This window comes from Camelus ferus, chromosome 34, assembly GCF_009834535.1.
Source record: "Camelus ferus isolate YT-003-E chromosome 34, BCGSAC_Cfer_1.0, whole genome shotgun sequence".
Taxonomy (NCBI): Eukaryota; Metazoa; Chordata; class Mammalia; order Artiodactyla; family Camelidae; genus Camelus; species Camelus ferus.
In genome coordinates, this window is record NC_045729.1 from 8,283,841 (window position 1) to 8,304,379 (window position 20,539).

Here is a 20,539-nt window from a genome sequence, read left to right on the forward strand (position 1 = left end):
AGTTCTTTGTTGACATCCTCATTGTGTTCCTCTATTCTTTTGCCAAGTTCAGTTAGTGTTTTTATTACTATCGCTTTGAACTCTTTATCTGGTAAATTATTTATCTCCATTTCAATAGGGATCTTAAGTTGTTCAGGCTTTTTTCTTGTCCTTTTATTTGAAAGATATTCATCTGTCTTCTCATTTTAACTTTCTCTGTCTCTGTGAAATTACGTGCAACAGTTGTCTATCCCGGACTTGAAGGGGTGTCCTTGTGTGGGAGGGTCCCGGGGCAGTCTGCCTGTGCCCAGCGGCTTTGGTGGGAGAGCTGGAACTGAAGAAAACATAGGCTGTGACTCCTGGGCCGTGCTGGCAGCCACCCCTTGGTGGGAAGCAGGGCTGGGGCTGGAAGGGCTAGAGCTGGAGCCAGGCGTCAGCCAGGGCTTCTCCCAGTTTCAGGGGTGGTCGCCACCCCAGTGCGGATGGGGCTGGGGCCCTGGAGGGCTGGAGCTGTGTTTCTCAGCTGGTTCTGAGTATCTGCCTTGATCAGAGGCGGGGTCAGGGCCCAGGGGATTTGAGCCACACTTTTGGGCTGGCTCCAGGTCTCTGCCCTGGCTGCAGGGAGGGCTGGCCCTGCGTTGGCTCTTCTTCTTCCCCAGTGCGTGCGCACGCATTTGCAATGGCGGTCCCTGCCTCAGTGGGGAAGAGTGCCGGAGCAAGAGAAGCTGGAGCAGGAGTTTGGTGCGGGCTAGGGTGCACCCTGAGGCAGTTCTGGCAGGATGGCCGGAGTCCCAGGCAGTTTTCGACCTGCTGTCTCTGCTGGGACTGAGAGCAGGCAAGTTTGTGCACGCAGCCTTCAGGAGTGGAGCCTCGGTGTCCTACAGCTCTCCAGTATGTCTTACTGTGAACAGCAACGTCTGAGTTAGAAGAGACTGTAAGGAGAATTTAATTTACTCTCCTTTAATGCTTGAACTATTCATTCAGTAATATTTGGAGCATCCATTGGGTACTAAACCCTCAAGTGTAGTCCAGTTGGGAATTTGGGCAACTAAACAGAAAATAGCAGTGATATTGTCAACCTGCTGGAGAAAAGTACCGCAAAGCGGGTTGAACAACACAGGCAGAAAGTGTAGAAAGAGGCTGCGAAGTCTTCCCTGTTGGAGAAGCCTTAGGACAAACTTTTGTCCCCTTTGTACGATGTTACTGTCCATCTTGGTTCAGAAGATTATTAGCTCTTGGAAACCTGATTTAAATTTTTTGTTTTGTTTTATACTTAGGAACCCTTCATAAATAGCATTACTTTATGTTGTTTGCACTTGAGTTTTATTTTAATTCAATCTAATGCTCAGTAACTTCCAAGCTAAGTAGATATGGGATAACATTAACTGGTTCCAGTGGGGAGGGTATAACTCGGTGGTGGAGTGCGTGCTTAACATGCACAAGGTCCTGGGTTCAGTCCCCAGTACCTCCATTGAGTAAATCAGTAAATAAATAAATAAACAAACCTAATTACCTCCCCCCCTCCAAAAACAAACAAAAATAACTGATTCCAAATAGTCATTTTCTGTTGTGGTTGGATGTAATTTGAGAGGTGAGTTTTAAATGATAATGTGAATAGACCAAAGAACTCTGGTTTGGATTTGATTATTTAAGTAGCTCCTATAATAATTTAAGAGTGATACCCTGTGATTAAATTGTAGCACTGCTCAGAGAACTAATATATAATTAAGGTTGAAATCTAGCTATTTTATATTCACTGTTAAAAAAAAAATTTAATACTTTATGCCGAAAATTCCTTTGAAGATTAGTGGTTTCACTGTAAGTGTAAATTGATTGGTTGACGAAATTGCCAAGCTCACTGAGGTATTTTTGCCTACATCCACCCATACTCCTCCCATCCCCAATCCCACAGAAACAGTCATACAACCTAGGAACCACCCAAACATGTAGAGGAACAGAGAAAGAGTATTCTTCTTTTAATGTGTTTCAGCATCCCTGGATTGAAGGTATTTGTTGCATGACACTTTTGGCTGAGGATGGAAGAGCCAACACCTCTGTTTTCTGAAGACACACGTTGAGTTTCAGAGACCCACAACAACAAAGTTTTATCTGTAAACAACAGATGACAGGCAAAAAGGGATGTGGACAGCCACGATGGACTGACTCGTTGACAATGACTGATGTTTTTGGACACACTCACACACCACTAGAATAGTACCCTTTGTAAGAAGACTCAAAATGTTTAGTTTAGAGATCCCCTCAATCAGGTGACCTTACTGAAATCAGATGTAAAATCAGATGAAGTGGGAGAAATAGAATAATGATCCAATTACTGGGAAAACAGAATAGGATTAGTTGGTATTCCCTGACACTCTAGAATTGATGCCCTCAGGGCTTAGAATTTTATCAAATTGCTACCATCCACCTCTCCTAACTTTGCCTCTTTTTTGCATTTCCAGAAATAAATTCAGTTTGGGGGCTGTAGGTCTGGACCAAAGTGCTTAGTGAAGTACAATTCTAAGCTGTCAATCTTTGAAATAAAATAGCAAGCCTTCCTTTGAAAGGCTATCCTTAAATAAAACAGCAAACCTTCCTAAATGCAAAGGGAGGAAAGACCAGGAGGGGTGCATGGTAGCGATTAGACAAAATACTAAGAGATTTGAGTCACTAAAGCCCTAAGGAGCTTTTGTCTGGTAGCTCCACGTGCCATGACATTGATGAAGCCGGAGGGCACGACAGTCCGTGAAATCAGCCACGCACAGAAGGACAAATACTGTGAGATTCGCATTATGTGAGGTACCTAAAATAGTTAAACTCCTGGAAACGGAGCAGAATGGTGGTTTCCTGGGGCTGGGAGCAGGGGGAACTGGAGAGGTACTGTTCAACAGATATAAAGTTTCAGTTACACAAGATAAATAAGTTCTGGAGAACTGAGGTAGGGCATTATGCTTATACAATACTGTATTGTCCCCTTAGACATTTAAGAAGGTAGATCTCATGTTAAGTGTTCTTACCACAATAAAAACAAAACTCAACCACAAAGAAAGAAAATAAAATAATGTGGACTGCTAAAACCAAGACTAAACCAAACCAAACCAAACCAAGACAAACACCCCAGCAAGACCTTTCAAAATATAGGTTAGAAGTGTGGTGCAGTGGAGGCCTGAAATTTTTCAGAACAATATGGGCATCTGGAGGTATCTTAAATCGCTCTCAATCCGTCCTTCAGATTTTGTCCCAAGATTTTGTTGAAGTCACAAACTGTCAAGCCTTCTTCCAAACCCAGGAGAAAACTTCCTAAGACCAATTTCAAGTCAGTACAAACCAAGACCCAAAGGCCCATGGGGTATGGGTAGGGTAGCCTTACGTGGTGTTTGTCTGATCTCAGTTATTTGGGGGCATAACAAAGCCTGGTGTTGATACACTTCATGTATGTCCTTGATCAGTGGCCCTTCCCAGGCTTTTAACATTTTTTCTACTAAAGTTTATAAGCATTGGAAGGTGTTTTAAAAAGTGTAAGACACCGAATCTGGGATGCTCGTGGAGATACTTTGAACTCATCTGAGGTGGGGGAGAGATTTCTCTAGTGAGTCTGAGGTGGGCCCAGGAATATGTTGTAGGTGGACTAGAGACCCCATTTTGAGAAACTGCGATAACAAAACAAGACAACTTGCTTTTTGTTCTCAGCACACCCTGAACTTGGTGACTCCCAAGCTTGCACGTCTCATGTTAACGAAGTTTGCCACGCGTTGTCTACCTGTCTTATCTACTGGCTTCCAAGGTTCTTGAATGGGAGGGCTACTAATTGCTAACTTCTGGTTTACTTGGTATCTCTCAGTAGAATGGCTTGGGCACTTGTAGGCACCTTGTTATTATAATGTGATGATTAAGAGTGAGGGCTCTGGCGGCTGACAGTTTTGGGCGGGAATCCAGGTTGTGCGACTTTAAGCAAATTAATATCTCTAAATCTCTATTGCCTCATTTATGATACTGGGTAACAACCACTATATTGTATGTTTATGCGCTAATTAAATGATATTACAGATAAAGCTTTTTATACAGTGCCTGGAGCATCAAAAGCTCTCCAGATACAATAGTAATTTTATGAGGAAAAATTTTAAATCACCCAGTAAAAGCTCATTAAAGAAACATAGAAAATATAGATAAGAAAAATGCTGAGGTATAAACCAACCTAATCTCATCTCCCAGAGATAAGAAAACAACTTTTTTTAAAAATGGAGGTAATGGGGATTAAATTCAGAACCTCATGCATGCTAAGCATGTCCTCTACCACTGAGCTATACCCTTCCCCTAATAAAACAACATTTTGATGAATAGCCTCCTAATATTGATTTTTTTTCCAGCTTTATTGAGCTATAATTGACATACAGCACTGTGTAAGTTTAAGTGTACAGCATAATGACTTGACTTACATACATCATAGAAATTACCGCAGGAAGTTCAGTGACCACCCACAATGACGTTTTAAGCAGGTTTTCTTCAAAGTTGTTCCACTTTCAATACTCAGTTTCTTTCCAATTCAAGTCACCAAAAGAATGTCAGTGCCTCTGTGTCTTAAAACACTCTTGATCTTTCAAAAAGATAAAGTCTTAACAGACAGTCTACAAATAGGGGCTGTTTTCCCTGTGGTCTGAACTTAGGATTAGTCCTGTTAGCAAGAGCTTCGCACAAGGAGTGAAGGAAGAAGTGTTTTATCTTAAGTAGGTGGATTTAGGTTGGCAATTACCATAAAATACAATGACCCTACCATTATTAATGGCACATGTATGGCTTGTTAGCTCATCTTGTTTCCAAATGAAGTGCATTGGGTGTTTCTTTCACCGTGGAGTAGAGCAGATGGCCTTGGCTATGACTTTGCAAGTTCAGAATATATAGTATCTGATGATGTTGGAGCTTGGGTCACACAACAGGCCAAATTTCAATCTAAAGGAAATTGCTTTGGAATCTAAAACTAGTTTTTTGTTTTTGTTTTTTAAATAACTAGGTGTTTTTTTTTTTAACATTTTTTTATTGATTTGTAATCATTTTACAATGTTGTGTCAAATTCCAGTGCAGAGCACAATTTTTCAGTTATACACGAACATGTATATATTCATTGTCACATTTTTTTCTCTGTGAGATACCATAAGATCTTGTATATATTTCCCTGTGCTATACAGTATAATCTTGTTTATCTATTCTACAATTTTGAAATCCCAGTCTATCCCTTCCCACCCCCTGCCCCCTTGGCAACCACAAGTTTATATTCTATGTCTGTGAGTCTATTTCTGTTTTGTATTTATGCTTTGTTTGTTTGTTTGTTTTTTAGATTCTGCATATGAGCGATCTTATATGGTATTTTTCTTTCTCTTTCTGGCTTACTTCACTTTGAATGACATTCTCCAGGAGCATCCATGTTGTTGCAAATGGCATTATGTTGTCAGTTTTTACGGCTGAGTAGTATCCATTGTATAAATATACCACATCTTCTTTATCCAGTCACCTATTGATGGACATTTAGGCTGTTTCCATGTCTTGGCTATTGTAAATAGTGCTGCTATGAACATTGGGGTGCAGGTGTCATGCTGAAGTAGGGTTCCTTCTGGATATATGCCCAGGAGTGGGATTCCTGGGTCATACGGTAAGTCTATGCCTAGTCTTTTGAGGAATCTCCATACTGTTTTCCACAGTGGCTGCACCAAACTGCATTCCCACCAGGTTAAATAACTAGGTATTTAACACTGCTGGGAAGATGGCTGTACCAGTGGTTTTTGCTGAAGGTGGGATAAAAGATAGTCATATATATTTCACATATATTTTCTTTTCGGGATGTATCTTTTCAATACAAAGTCGTATAGTTGGCAGTTACGGTTTGATTTGACTGTATATATTACCAATATAAATTCTCTTAAACACAATATTCACCCTAGCTCTACATTCTGTGCTCAGAAAAAACGTTATCTGTTTGATTTCTCTTCAGTACATACTATGCTCTCACCACCATGTCATGGAAGTAGGTGGATTCTTCAGAGATCAAGGATAGTCTTTTTCTAAATTTACTAGCTTACCAGAAACAATGTTTTAAAGATTAATCTGCATAAGCATATGAAATGGTTCTGTATATGGTTTCTTATAAATGCAATTTATTGACTGTATTAAGTAAATATTAATATTTTCTTCTTGAATATATTCATGAACCTATTGAAAAACATACTTCATATAAATATATTCTTCATAAATGCATTCTTCCTTATTATATTCTTCATGAATATATCTTTCACACATATGAACATTTTCAATGAATTTCTTCATCTTTATTATGCTTATAATACTATGTCATTAGAACTTGTTCTTTATTAATATATTTATATTAATATTTATTAGAAAATCTATTAGAAAATAGCCATTAAAAGACCAAATAAGTCTAAGACCCAGCTTTCAACAAATTGAGCATTTCTAAGACGTATTTAATGTACAATTGAAAAAATACACCTTATAAAAAGTTTTTATTAAATTTAGCAAGTTTGATGTTTGATAAGTTGACATTGTAACTGATTTCAAGTTTAATTCTATTGTCAGTCCATTTGCTTAAGAAAGCATAATTTGTGATTGTCTTTCATGACTTGGAATGGAAAAATACATTTTAGTTTTATATTTTGCATTCAGTCTTGCTTACTCAGTTTCTATGATGATATAGCAAAAGCTAACTTAAAATCAATTTTAATTTTTAACATGATATTATGAATCCATCCTCACAAACTGATAATGATCCTGAATTTTTCAGGATTGGCTATTTACTTAAAATGAATGAACAGAATTATTTATTGTCTGTGCCTAAAGGGAAAAATAAAGATGTTGTGGTCTTGCTTGCAGGTAAATCTGTTACTATTTTTCTGGTTCCATAATTTTAGAATAGGCTGAATTGTTCACATCTCTAGGCTACTATGTTTACGTCAGTTACACCAATTGGTCCACAGAATCATAACCTAATTTTCCTGCTGCAAGGAGGAGGTAGATTCCACATGAAAATGCTACTTTCGCATATATTTAGCTTTGATTTTTTGAGATTTAGGTGAAGAATGAGCTGCATTTGGACTATGAGACATCACGGTCCTAGAAAATCCTACAATTGTACTTAACCAAACCAAACACAAAACAAAAACAGATCAAAATCAAAACTGCTACAAATAACTGAGGATTAAAAATTAACCTGCTTCTTTGAATGTGTTGTTATGGTTTCTACGTTTTTGTGTTCATAAGAAATAGCATTTACTCACTGTCTCCTACAGAGTCATTACTTTGTATTTATATAAATATGGAATAGGAAAATTGTTTTGCACATATAAGCCAGGGATTTTGAAGAAAGAATCTTTATTCTCAACACTGATTTTACTAAGAAAAGGGAGAAACAGTAGTCCCGTTACTTATTAAAGAAATAAGGAGTAGGGTTTACTAACATCTGAATTCAGTTAACAGGAAGACTCACTCTAAATCAAAATGCTCAAACTGTTTCCTTTCCTTTAAAAAGAAAACCTTATTTATATATAACCCGAGTCAAATGCATTGTTAATTTTAAAGTAGGACTTTAATTAATGCATTCATTTCCTCTTGTCTTTCTCTTATGCATGTAATTTTCTGCTACACTCATTCAGATAAGTTACTGTATGATGTGAAGGGTCTTAAAAGATTTTCCAAACCAAATGTATTTGCCTCTTTGGCTTCTTGTGTGCTAAAATTCCTAACATGTGAGCTAGTCCTTTTAATTAAAAATCTTTAACAAAAGGCCCCTATTAAAAATGTGTATCTGCCTAGGAGGAGCATATTAAATTCAAAATTAACAGGTGGTAATGTATCAGTTTGAATTTATTAACTAGATTAGTTTCATAGCAACTAGAAAGGAGTAGAAGCAGGGCATAAACTACTGTGGAAAGTGAGTCAAGCGAATTGCTGTAATTTACACTTCCGTGAGGTCAAGTGTGGGGTATATGGTGAGTTTATGGTACAGTAGATAAGGGAAGGGCGCTGTCCTTTGATTCTGTCTTCTCTCGGGCTTCCTATGATGCTAAAATATTGCAGCTCTCTCATTCTAGAAGTTTTGGAAGGCGGCACATAGAACTGTTTAACCCCTAACACTAATGCAAGATGCAAATAGTTGCTCAGTAAGTGACACTGATCTGATTTTTGAAGATACATAAATTCAGTTACAGAAGTTCCAGCTTTCACTGCTCAGCAGTACTTTTATTAGGTTCATCAGATTTATCCAGCAGGCAAAAAAAAAAAAAAGTTTGACCTATCTGATTCCTTTGCTTTTTTTTTTCTATCAACACTCATGCCTTGTGTGAAAGAATTGGTTTATGTGTAGACAGAGTAAGTGGCTATGTGATGGATATGATCTGAAAGGTATTGCAAAATGTTGTCCTCTTCTGTCCTGTGTCCCTGCTGATAGAAATGTCTGTCATCAAAATTTCTCCCTTGCATGAGATAACCAAAGTGAAAACTTTATCCTGTATTTTACAAACATACGCGTTTTTTTTTTTTTGCTGGGAAGGATAAAAGGATAATTGCCCCTAATCAGAATGATGAATTAGGTTAGCTGATGTTACATTGTAAAGTAGCAAAATTAGGCCCCGAGGAAAATATCTAAAGAGTTAGAGGGAAAGGAGAAGAGAAAAAGGGGCTGAAAGTTATGTTTTCATGGAAGTTACTCTTTGATTTAGCCTGTCATCTCTCATCTGGATTCAGAAGAAAAAAAATAAATGACAATTTGACTTCCACGATGACAGTTGTAGGTCATGCGGGAGCTCACGTGCGTTTGGGCTTCTCAGTGTCATGGGTGTGTGAGCCTGAGTGGAGGCATGTGGTGCAGCTTAAAAGCTTATCAACTGTATCTATTGACCAAGTATTTCATATGCATAAGGCCATCTAATTGTGGCTGATATATTAGCCAGTCTGCATATATTACTGGGCATCTTTGACCTATGCAAGTAAATTTTTAAAAGGAATTCTTCAGTACTTCATTATGAAGGAGCGTAAGAAATTTTAACCTTTTGAGAGTGATATTTTGGAATTAGTTTACATAAAATCCCACCAGATAGGCAACCATTTATTCTGGCCCAGTTGAAAGGAAAGAGTTAATGGACTACCAAGAGATGTTTAATTAATTCTCTCTCTATTGGTAAGGCCAATGATATTTTAAACAAAAAGCACGTTAGTAAATTACATCTATTAGCTGTTTTGCTGCTAACCCAAAACCTTTTCAGTCATTGTATGCTGAATTTGAAAAGAGGCGCATATCCATAAACTCAGAATTATGGCCTGGTGAGTAATGAAAGTAAAATGCTATCTAGTGCCATCAGCCTGGGGTTGATGAATCATAATGAACGACCTTTTATGAAAAATTTGAGAAAAATGAAATCTGCACTGCAGCCAACCTACATCACATTTCTTTCTCTAAGTTGCATTAATCAAAGCCCTTTGAGTACCACAGCTAATCTGTAAGCAACTCAGATGATTAGATAAACTCAAAGGCATTTTGGTTCATATTTTAACACATGTCATCTATTCTAAATGATAATATCATAAGGGAGATGCTGACAAAAATGCATGGCTAACTTAAAATAATGCTTTGCCTACTTGGGATACTGATGTCAATTCTATGCCGTCCCAAGTAAAGGCTAAATTGGCAAATATCTACTAACTTAAGACGCAGAGCGCTAGGTTGAATATTTCAGAAGTAATTAATTTTTTAAACTCAGCTCTCTCTAGTGTTGAACAATGGTTTTTGTGCCTGACTTATTCACATCATTTTGGGGTGCAGACCAGACTTTTATCAGCTCCATTTTCTCCTTTACGCACAATAGCATTAGCTACAACTGGGTTACAGGAAGGAATTCTTTGCGGTCCTCCCTACTCAAAAAAATGCTCCTAACAGCAGGCTACAGGGCCCTTTATTTCTTCTGTCTGGCTTGAAACCAACCACTCCTTTGGGTTCATATAGAGAAAACTGGGGTCATGATCTCTAGGTGTTTGCATTAGAGTGCATATTTGTCTAGTTTTAAACAGATGAAAAAGAAGGGAGGGGTGTGTCTGTATGTGTGTGTTGGGGGTTTAGGAGGATAGAATTGGGTAGAGACTGAAGGAAAGGGCTGCTTTGGGAATCAGATCAGCTCCTCCAAATACCTAAGATGTTACCTTGAACTAATCTCTTAATGATTTTGGTTTCAGTTGCCCCGCCTGGAAAATGATGTAATTATCTAATCTGTCCCTGTGTGTTCACACACGGTGGGGGGGGGGGGAACATCAGGGTGGAAACAGTGGGAGAGGAGAGTAGACAAGGACCAGAGCAGGAGCGACCATCAGACATTTGGTCCTAGGCATTACCAATTGCCCGCCTTAAATCTTGGCTCCTCTCTGCTGTGTGTCCGTGGTGGAAATGCAGAGCTTCTTAAAGGAGCTTCTGTCATGCTAGACCTTTGCTCTCTTACTCATCTGCCTGGAATGCCTTCTCCCCTCACTTTATCTGTCTAACCTCTACCTTTCAAGTTCTACTTGAGAGCCACCTAATTTATGAAAGCTTTTCTGATTCTCAAAGTTGAAATTGATCTTTTTCTCCCTCAATAGTAGTGACTAACATTTTCTGAGCACTTTCTATGCCCCAGGCATGGTGTTAAGATCTCTGTACATATTAACTCATATGATTCTCACAAGAAAGCTCAGAGGCGAGTCTTCCTATAGAGTAGATTTTATTGAAAAGGAATCTGAGGTCCGATAATTTTTTTTCAAGGCCACACCGTGAGAAATTTATGCATCAAAATTGGAATCAAGATGGTCTGGCTCCCAACCTACGCCCTTATTCCTTAACCTGGGCATTGGCATAACATAACGTTGAATGATAGTTTCTGCTGTAGGTACCTTATCTTGCGATAGGTCTCATATAGATGGAAACCACATCTTCTAAAGCTACCTATCCTCCAAGCACCTGGAAGACAGTTCTGTATATATTAAGTACATAATATATGTTTATTGAACAAATCTGAGACCTAGAAGGATAGAGAGACATATGCAATCAAATAAAGGAAAAAGAATTATTTTGCCTTATTAAATAGAAGTGCTAACAATGAAACCACATGAGACCAGGTGGCAAATTGAACTAGGGTAGTGGCGAAGAGATGGGGGGAAAAAAACCAGAATGGATCCAAGGACTACTTAGGAGGGAGAAGAGAAAGATGAAATAAACAAGACGGCTTATGAAGCTTTTTAATGATTTCTTCTCCCCACTCCGGGTGGCAGATCTGTAAACTAAGGGTTGTGCCTGGTATCTTTATCTATCTCACCTGCACTGTGATGAATGTCATGAAGGCAGAATAAGACACAGAGACAGCTGCCTACCACCAAATCAGAGATAAGGCATAGCCCCTTCCTTAGCTTTCACCCTACCTTCTGATTTCTAGCTTTGTCAGAGGCAGAATCATATCACCCAAGATTCAGAGGGAGACAAAAGTGGACACATAGAAACTAGTTTGTATCATAACTCAACTTGGCATATGTTCACTAGCCCCAAGGAAATATAATTTTCTTCTGATCAGAAGAAATGTGCTGAAGAATTTTTCTGAGGCAAACTTCTGTTTATTATCATCTGACGTGTTCATATTTGTTGGACTTTATTCAAGAGAGAAGATAGTTAGCTAAGAGTGTCTTTTTATGTGTTATTCAATCATGTAGCTCTTGTGTAATTTCCACAATCATATTTTTCTGGGTATTAATGTCATAACTAAGAAATTGTGTGACAGCTTATTTGATTTCTGCATCCCGAACTCCAAGAAAAAGTGTGTGATTCACACTGACCTGTAGGAATATTTTGAACTTTTATTTGCTTAGCAACGAACGATTTTAAATGGTTTGATATTTATTTATTTGCTTAGCAATGAATGGTTTTAAATGGTTTGATATTTATTAATTAATTAATTAATTAATAGAAAAAGATTTTACAGCTTATTTATTTATTACTATTAACAGAACAACACTTTTCTAGGTGCTTTAGAGCTCTTTCTGTGCACACATAGAAAAGATACTTGTGTTTCATATCAAGATAAACACCTGGAGGTGAGCAGCCCACTGACTCAGGCCACTCCAGACTGGCCATCCTTCAGCTAAACTGTTAATATCTCACCACACCTTGAACCCACTCACTAAATAAGAGCCCTGCAGTCTGGGAAGCTCTGTTGTAGGGGAGGATGATGAGTAAAATATCCTATCTTCCTTCAGAAAGATTATAATTTGTTACAGACATCCATATACTTATAATACAATGAAAAACAACACATTATATAAAGGCAGGTGGAGTTGGGATGGGAAGACTGCAAAGAGTGGTCCTTTTGGGGTTTGGCCTTGAAGAACAAGGGAATTAGCAGAGAAAGCAGTAACATATTCTAGAGAGATGGAACATCATTTGGGGAGATACAAGTAGCAGTGAGTTTGAAAAAGTAACTAGCAACTATGCGGAGCTGGAACAAAGGGTGAATACAGAAATGATTATGGCTCTGATGACTTTCCAGAACCTCTGATTGTGGGCAAATATCCGTCTCTGCCCCGCTGACACTGGCATGACCAAATGGCATGCTTTGATCAGGGGAATGCATCAGAAAGATGTTGCATAAGTTCCAGCACAAGGCATCAAGGAGCATTCATTGCAATTGCACACTTCTCCTCACTTCACTAGCCCTCCTGTGATCTGATATGAGAAGGCTATGCATCAGGTAACCTGTGTTCCTAAATGAAAATGCGTGGGACAGAACTAAAGCATCATAGAAGCCTCATAACCAGCCTGGCTCCACTCAGTTCGGTCTGTGTCTGCCCCACAGCCGAACAACAGAGCCACAAATGTGAACACACTTGCTTCCATGCCACTGAGGTTTTTGATGTTGTTCTGCAGCATTATTGCACCAAAACCTGATAAATCTAGAAACTGGGACTGGTAATGGGGTTCTTCTGTAACAAAAACCATGAACTATACATCATTTTTAGAATCAGACGGCAAGAAGCTATATGTGAGCTGGAAAAATAGTGACCCATGTTATGTAGTGATGAAACATTTGGTCAATCAAGTAGTTGGTCTACAATAACCTAGAAACAAACAAACAAGCAAAATACCTGATGAACTTGCATCATTGGCCAGGAGGTCTTGAGGCAGAAATGTTGACATCATGAGCTGGTTGTTGCTAACAGCAATGGACAAGGAACCACAAAAAATGAGGTGCTCAGAAAATGGCTTGTTTTCAAGTAGAATTGAAAGAGGTTAGAGACAGCCCAGAAACCTGCAATTGCAAAATAAAATTGTTATCGTTTTTTTTTAAACCACATTGAAGAATTATTGGCCATTAAGACACATCCATAGGGCAAAAACCATATCCAAGAGCTGCTCTCCAGGTGCAGCTGCAGAGCAAAGGCATGGCCTGTATAAAGATTTCTGAAGCGGGGAGGGTATAGCTCAGTGGTAAAGCACGTGCTTAACATGCACGAGATCTTGGGTTCAATCCCAGCACCTCCATTAAAATAAATAAACAAATAAACCTAATTACCTTCCCCTTCAAAGTAAATAAATAAAAATAAATAAATAATTTTTTTTTAAAGACGTCTGAAAGGGTGAAAATCATGCCTGGTAGAGTCTTTCATTTAGACCAAATGGCCAGCCATCAGACGCATGAACATTAAAAAAAATAAATATCTGTTGTTGCAGCCCACTAAGATACCGTGGTGGCTTGTTAGGCAGAATTCCCAAAGAAAAACTGACTAATACATCCAATGTCTACTCTTGGTACCACTGAAGGGTTTTGAGGTATGTACATAACGTTATCTCCAACGGAAGCTCTCTTTCTCTGGGACCCACCCAGTACCTGTAAGGACTACTCAGCTGGTCGTTTCAGGAGTGGGAGGCACAAATTCTACAAGACAGCCACTGGGCGTGATGATGAGTGACAGCATTCCCACCTCTACCCTTTGGTTCGCAGATCATTTTTTGTGTTTATCATGACACAGAAGTCTGTAATGATCACCAAGGTATACTGCCTTCTAGAGGGTTGTACCTCATCATTGCAGGGTGTCATCTCCAAATTGGCCCCTCCGCTGTGACTTCAATAGATCATTTACTGTTCTGTCCCAGATTGGTCACTTCTAAATAGTACAGTATTTAATAGGACCAGTAGATCCCATGGTATTTTGTCTGTTACTGAACCTCTTTTGTCATAAAGTTGGTCCATTGGTCCAAATGTAATGTTTTGCAGGATCTTATGCTGGTAGACCAGACACTCTGTAAGCACTTAGGTGATGGTCCCAGACTGAGGCTCTGTGAGCAGGACAGACATTTCCAAACGCAGAATATGTATCAGTTCTTGTACAGATGAATCAACACCCCTGGCAGGGTGTCCAGTATAATTAATTTGCCACCTCATGGCTGATTAGTTTTCTCAGGTGTACCATAACAAGGGCTCAGAGTTGGTCTCTGTTCCTGGCAAACTGGACATTCATCAGTGATGAACTGATCAGCCTTGGTTTGCTGGAATCTGTTTCATTGGTCCCATACACTCCCTCTGTGCTTCCCTATGATTATTCTTTTCAAGTCCTCGTAATGTCAGCTCTGGGTTGGTCAACCACAGAAGCTGAGTGACACCAACTTGTTGAATCATTCTGTTGAATCATTTGGTTATTAAGTGCCTCTTTGACGGTGGATGCTCTCTGGTAGGCATACACAGATTTTCACACTCACATTCGTTCCTAGAAATCCATCCACACGCCTCATCCCCAGACCTCCTCCAGCCCTACCTTGTAAGTCTCCAACTAACCAGCTAACCCACTTGCCATTGCCCTTGATTCACACACATTTTCACATCGCGCCGTTTCTCTTTCCACACAAAGTGAATGATCAGGTGCACCTCCTGAAGTTCTGCTGATTGGGAAGACTGGTTGTCATCTCTGTTTTTCAGCCCCATCTCCGAGAGGGGCAATTCATTTTTGGTTTGTATCCACATATTGAGCTCACCCACTTGTAAGGCAAACTCAGTCTTTTCTGCCTCCTCTGCCAGCTAATTTTAAGGAACTTTGCTGATTTTACAGATATGATATAATGGAGAAATGCAGTGCAACACTGGGGGATGGCATTGAGTGACTCATGCCCTCTGAACTTGCTTGTGTCTGATACTGAATGTATCACTTCCATTTTATGATATGTTGCCCAGGCACCTGCCTCACTCTCTGACTTGGTGAGGCTGACAGAACCCAGTTCATCGTGAGCAGCTCCAGCCACATGGTCGTTTGATGTGCCCTTGGCAGTCAGTCCACTGTCTCCAGGCCCTGGTGGCTGCAGCCTTGATTTAAAAGCCCAGGGGTTCTCTTCTGTGATTCTTATATTGGATCTTACCATCATCTTCACACATTGTCTTTTCCCACCATGGCTGTCTCTGTAAATGTATACTGCTTTCCTTCCCACGGAAATATGAGCATCATCTGGTTCTTTTCTTTGATAAAGTTAGAAAAGAATACACTTTACCGGTAAATGGTTGCATAACATACATGGATAACATGCACCGGAGACCGTGTCAATTGTCCCTAGAAAAGATGTCACATCTTGCACAGCAACTACAAATGGTGTTCCTGCTAGTCTGAATTTGTGACAATGTCCTGTCATCTTCCAGGATCTGTCTATTTACTGTAGAGCCAGAGCGGTGTGTTAAATGGGGCATAGGAAAGGAGTTCTGCATCCTTTGGTCCTCCATAGATCATTATGATAGTTCTTACCCCACAAGCCAAGGAACAAAGGTGGAGGTTCTACCATTTACCAAGAATGTCTGTTCTAGTTATTGGGGACCCAAAAAATAACCATGAGTGTGCATGTGGACCTACTGTGAGCCAGACCTGCACTCGGACTCCATTTATTATCTGCCCTCATATGGCCTCAGACTAACAGGAGGTCTGTGATGACTATGATGATGAGGTACCCATGTCAACTCAGACTCTATATCCTAGTCCTTGAACTGTCCCCAGTGTAAGGTTGCCCTAGTAAATGACCAGAGAGCTCTCTGAGCAAGGACTGGTGGAAACCAATATACTTATGAAGATATCATGTGCCCTTTCTCCTGGGGACCTGGCCTCTCCCTTAGCCAATGCTTTCCAATCTGAAAAAATGGCTCAGCTAGGGAAATTGAATAAGCTATTACAACGTTTTGCTAGGCATGGCTGCTCTCAGCCCCCTGGTACTCCACCCTTGATTCCTTTTGGTTGTGAAGGTTGAGTCATATCCTTGTTGATTATCTACCTCCAATGCCCCTAGGGTTGTCACATTCTATTAACCATTCCCGTAACTTCCTGTAGTTCAGATACCGCTGGTTATTACCCCAACCTTGATGCTCATTACAGTAACTATACCCAATTTGCTTCGGGTATTTAAATGCTACCAGCTGGCCTCTGTTGTTTTGGATCCTTTTCATCCCCTTTGCTCTTGGAGAGCCCTGTTCTGTAAGAGTATCTCTGAATGTTAGCCCTGCCCTGCAGAGGGCAGCCATCCCCCGGGTTCTCAAAAATGCTTACCAGTGAAATCCTTATTGCTCTGGCACATGGAGCATTCTCGGGGCTCTCCTATGAAACACAGATGACTGCTGGGGGGTTTGACCTTATGTGCTGTATCTACTTGAGTACACCCACTTCTTTGACCTTTTTCATCTCTTCTAGCATCTCCCATGGAAGTTCTGGAATTTCTATTTCACTTAGTGTGGACTATCAATTTTTCAAACTTCCAAGAGACACTCTAGAAGCATGCTAGCTTAACCCTTGCCAATATTAAACCTCGATGAAACTTTATATGTAAGAGGTGTGTCATAAAGGAAAGCCCAAAACAGATATAGATTGTTTTGAGATGTTGGCTATGGGAAAATTTTTTTTTTAATGGCAGAACTCACAATCTTGCCAAATACTAATTATAAAATGTATCAGGAATTTTCAGGAGCAATATATCTGAAAACTTTTTTGCGTAGCCTGAGTAAAGTTCACACACTTGTGGATCAACTATTCAAACCTTGGCATTGCCTTTCTCCATTTCAGTTATTTTCCTTCCACCCTCAGATCAACAACCCACATGTCTGGCTGTTCCACGTGGTCTTGTCACCTCAAAAAACTACTCCTCATCTGGTATCTTCCACCAGGAAATGCATCTGAATTTTTTTTTTTTTTTTTTTTTTGCTTTAACAGTAATATTTTATTTGCCTAACTCGCTAACCTTTTCAATTAATCAACTTTTCACCTGTATCACATTACTGGTAACACGGCATTCCCCGTGGCTTTAGTCTGTTACTTCCTTATTCTTCCTTTCCTTCTGTACTCAACCTTGACTTCATGGTCTATAACTTCAATTCTACATTTATTGGCCTCCTAGATTCCTTTATTCCTTTAACACACTGCTGAATCAAAATAGCCAATTTCAAAGTCTAAGTAAATACATACATCTATTTATCTCCCCCCTTTTCTCTTGCCATCGAATGTTTCCAGCATAAAATCACATAATGATACTGATGATATTCTGTACAAGTTCATATCATCCAGTCTGATGCAGTCAAGCAATCAGTGCTATTTACCAGTCCTTTCTTTTACTCACTTCCACTTAACTTCCTGTTTTAATCTCCATGCTGACTATTTTTAACTTTTTGCATTCAACTGAGGTCTTCTAACACCTCCCTGACACTCCTCTTTCTCCTGATGAACTTGCCTTCCTCGTGAGAATGTGGTAATCATTCTACACAGATTCTCTTAACTTCCTCTCACCTCAAAATTTCCTCAGCTTCCAGTCAACTTTGCTTTCTTTAAAGTACGCCACATACCCTTCCTCATACAAAGACTATCTACATGAACATATGAAGACTCGTACAAATGTGCATAGTCAATCTCAATAGTAAGTGAGAAAAAGTTAAACAGCAAAGCTACTCATTGCTATCTCTGGGGAGGGTGTTTAATAGTTGGAGGGAGAGTTATAGCAGACTCTACATTTCTGCTGAATGGAGGGAGAATGTTTGTCTTGGACCCAATCTAGAAGCTAACCCTCTAGCAAAAAGAAAAAAAAAAAAATAGGAAAATATAAAAACTTACAAAACAATACAAAAAAAAAAATACAAAAACCAACCACCATGAAAAATAAGTACAATAAAGGCTTCCCATTGCTTCAGCTTAGTAGAGAACACAGAGGCAATTCGCCAGAGGACAAAGGGTGATCAGAACAGACAGATGTGCGCAAATCTCGTCAACTGCAAATAGATTTTGGATAGTAATCCCTGGATAAAAATTAAAAATGTGGCAAGTACTTTTTGAAGTTTAGTTTTACTTTGGATTAGTAAGCGTGAATTAATTGACAAATACATCCAAAGATAACATGACATTGTGTTAGGTTTGGGAGTCAAATATACTGGGGAAAAGCAAAATCTTCTTGATCTAAGAATCTGAGATAAAAAATTATATGAAGTTGGTAATAGAGGGGAAAATTTTTTTCCAAGAGGAAAAAATTCATGATTATTTCGCTACGGATAAGTGTTGGTCATAGTGGAAGATCATGTTGGATTGGAATTGGAAATATCAGTATGAACTCATATTTAATATTTTTACATTTACTTACATTATCTGTCTATATTTGTTGATGCAGACACGTATTTCCTAGGTTTGCCTGTATAAATCTCCATCTTAGCTTCTAAATATTATTCTCCACAATAGAAACCAAGATTTCTTGGAGAAAGGGTTACTTTGAGAGCTGTGTCAGAGAAAGTGGGAAATGAGCCTGGAACATCTTTAGGAACCAGAAAGTAAGGAAGTGGCCAAACCATGATGGGGACATATCAGAAGAACACAGGCACAAATTTTAAGAGGTTTCTACTAGACATGGAGGTATATCAGGAGGATATAGGAACCAGCTTGAAGGGACTTCTACTAGAAGATCTAAACGTGAATATAAATAATACAGACAATAGATTGTAACCTATTGAAAAAATAAAAACTCACAACTCTATACTGAAACAAGTGGATAAATAAATACTGAGAGAGAAAGGGGAAGTCTTTTGTAAAGTAGAATGCCAACTGATAGATATAACATGAATAAAAGGATTAGAAATCATCAATGGATACTAAAACTAGAGGATTAAGATCTGGTGAGAAATAGGATATAGGCTCAAAACATCTCCATGAAAATTACCTATTTTTACAAAAGGAGAATATTAACCATACCGAAAAACCTGGCAGGTATACTTTAACCATGTGACAAAAGCTAACATTCTCCAATATTGGAACAAACTGACATCATGTGTCTCAAAATATAATTCACTGAGGAGGATATAGTATCACTTCAGTGGTATTCCTGTCCAAAATGTGTAGTCAAAACCTAATTGTGAAGAAACATCTGACACTTACAAGCTGTGTGACCTTGCACAAGTTACTTGACCTCTCTGTGCTTTAATTCCCACATCTTCAAAGTCAGGATGATATTATTTATGTCATAAAGTTTTGTGATAACTAAATGGATTGACATCTGTAAAGCTTCTAAAACTCTGTCTGGAATATAGAGAGTAGTATATAATGTTTATATATTTTTATTATTATCTCCAATTACATACAGTTTTACCGAAAATACCATCACATTGTATATACTATAATAGAGCTTGTGTTTTTCCAACCTGGTCTTAGCCCTTCAGGACAATCTGCTTCTTCATGATTTTCCTGTATGTCAGGGTCTTTGAGAATGTCCAATAAATAGATACCAATAAATACCAGTTCTGTTCCTTCTATTTTAACTGTGAGTAAGTTGAAAAATAAAACAGAGAAGTATTACACAGAGTCCAAAATATCACTGTTAGCACTAAACAAGCCGATGTGAGAGAATGTGGCTCGTTTCTGTTGGCAGGCAGGCTTTTTTATAGTTAACTTCCAGACAGGTAGACTTCCCCATGTAGTCATCAGACCATGTCAGCCTCCTCCACACGGAGTGAGTGAGGACAGGGAGAGGAAGGACATGTGGTGCTAATGGAATTCCATCTACATAGAAAGAAATAACAAGAATGAGGAATAATAACAGTATCCTTTTGCCTTTTTCTCCGTCCTCCATGAAGAGGTTTTACCCTCTGACTTTAATATATTGTGTTTGCTCTGCTCCTTAAAGCATTCTAACTAAGGACTTGGTGGTAATTCAGACTATATGTCCCGGATTTCTTTGGACATTTTCCCCACACATAACTTAAGTAAGGAAGCTGGATATACCTTGCTGAGTGAAGGGTTCAATGGCTGGGTTTACCTGATGCAAAAGTAGTTGGTTAATATATATGAATCCATTAAAATTGATTGATTGGATGACAAAGTCTCACTTGGTAACACATGGAGATCACAGGGTCTGCATATGTAATATCAAGAGCTAGTCAACTAGGCCAACTAGTGAAATCTCCTGAATTTAAGAGCATGAAGGAATAAAGGTATAATATCCAATGGCATAAATAGCTACCCTTCACTGTGTATTAGCATCATCTTACACACTTACCATATGTTGTCT

At 39.0% G+C, this 20,539-nt stretch overlaps 1 protein-coding gene across 5 annotated transcripts in view; it reads left to right on the forward strand.

Annotated features, from left to right (window-relative positions):
* The window catches only part of SLCO1A2 (solute carrier organic anion transporter family member 1A2), a 77,256-nt gene that overhangs the window by 19,630 nt on the left and 37,087 nt on the right, over positions 1–20,539 (forward strand). The gene's annotated exons all lie outside the window — the stretch shown is intronic.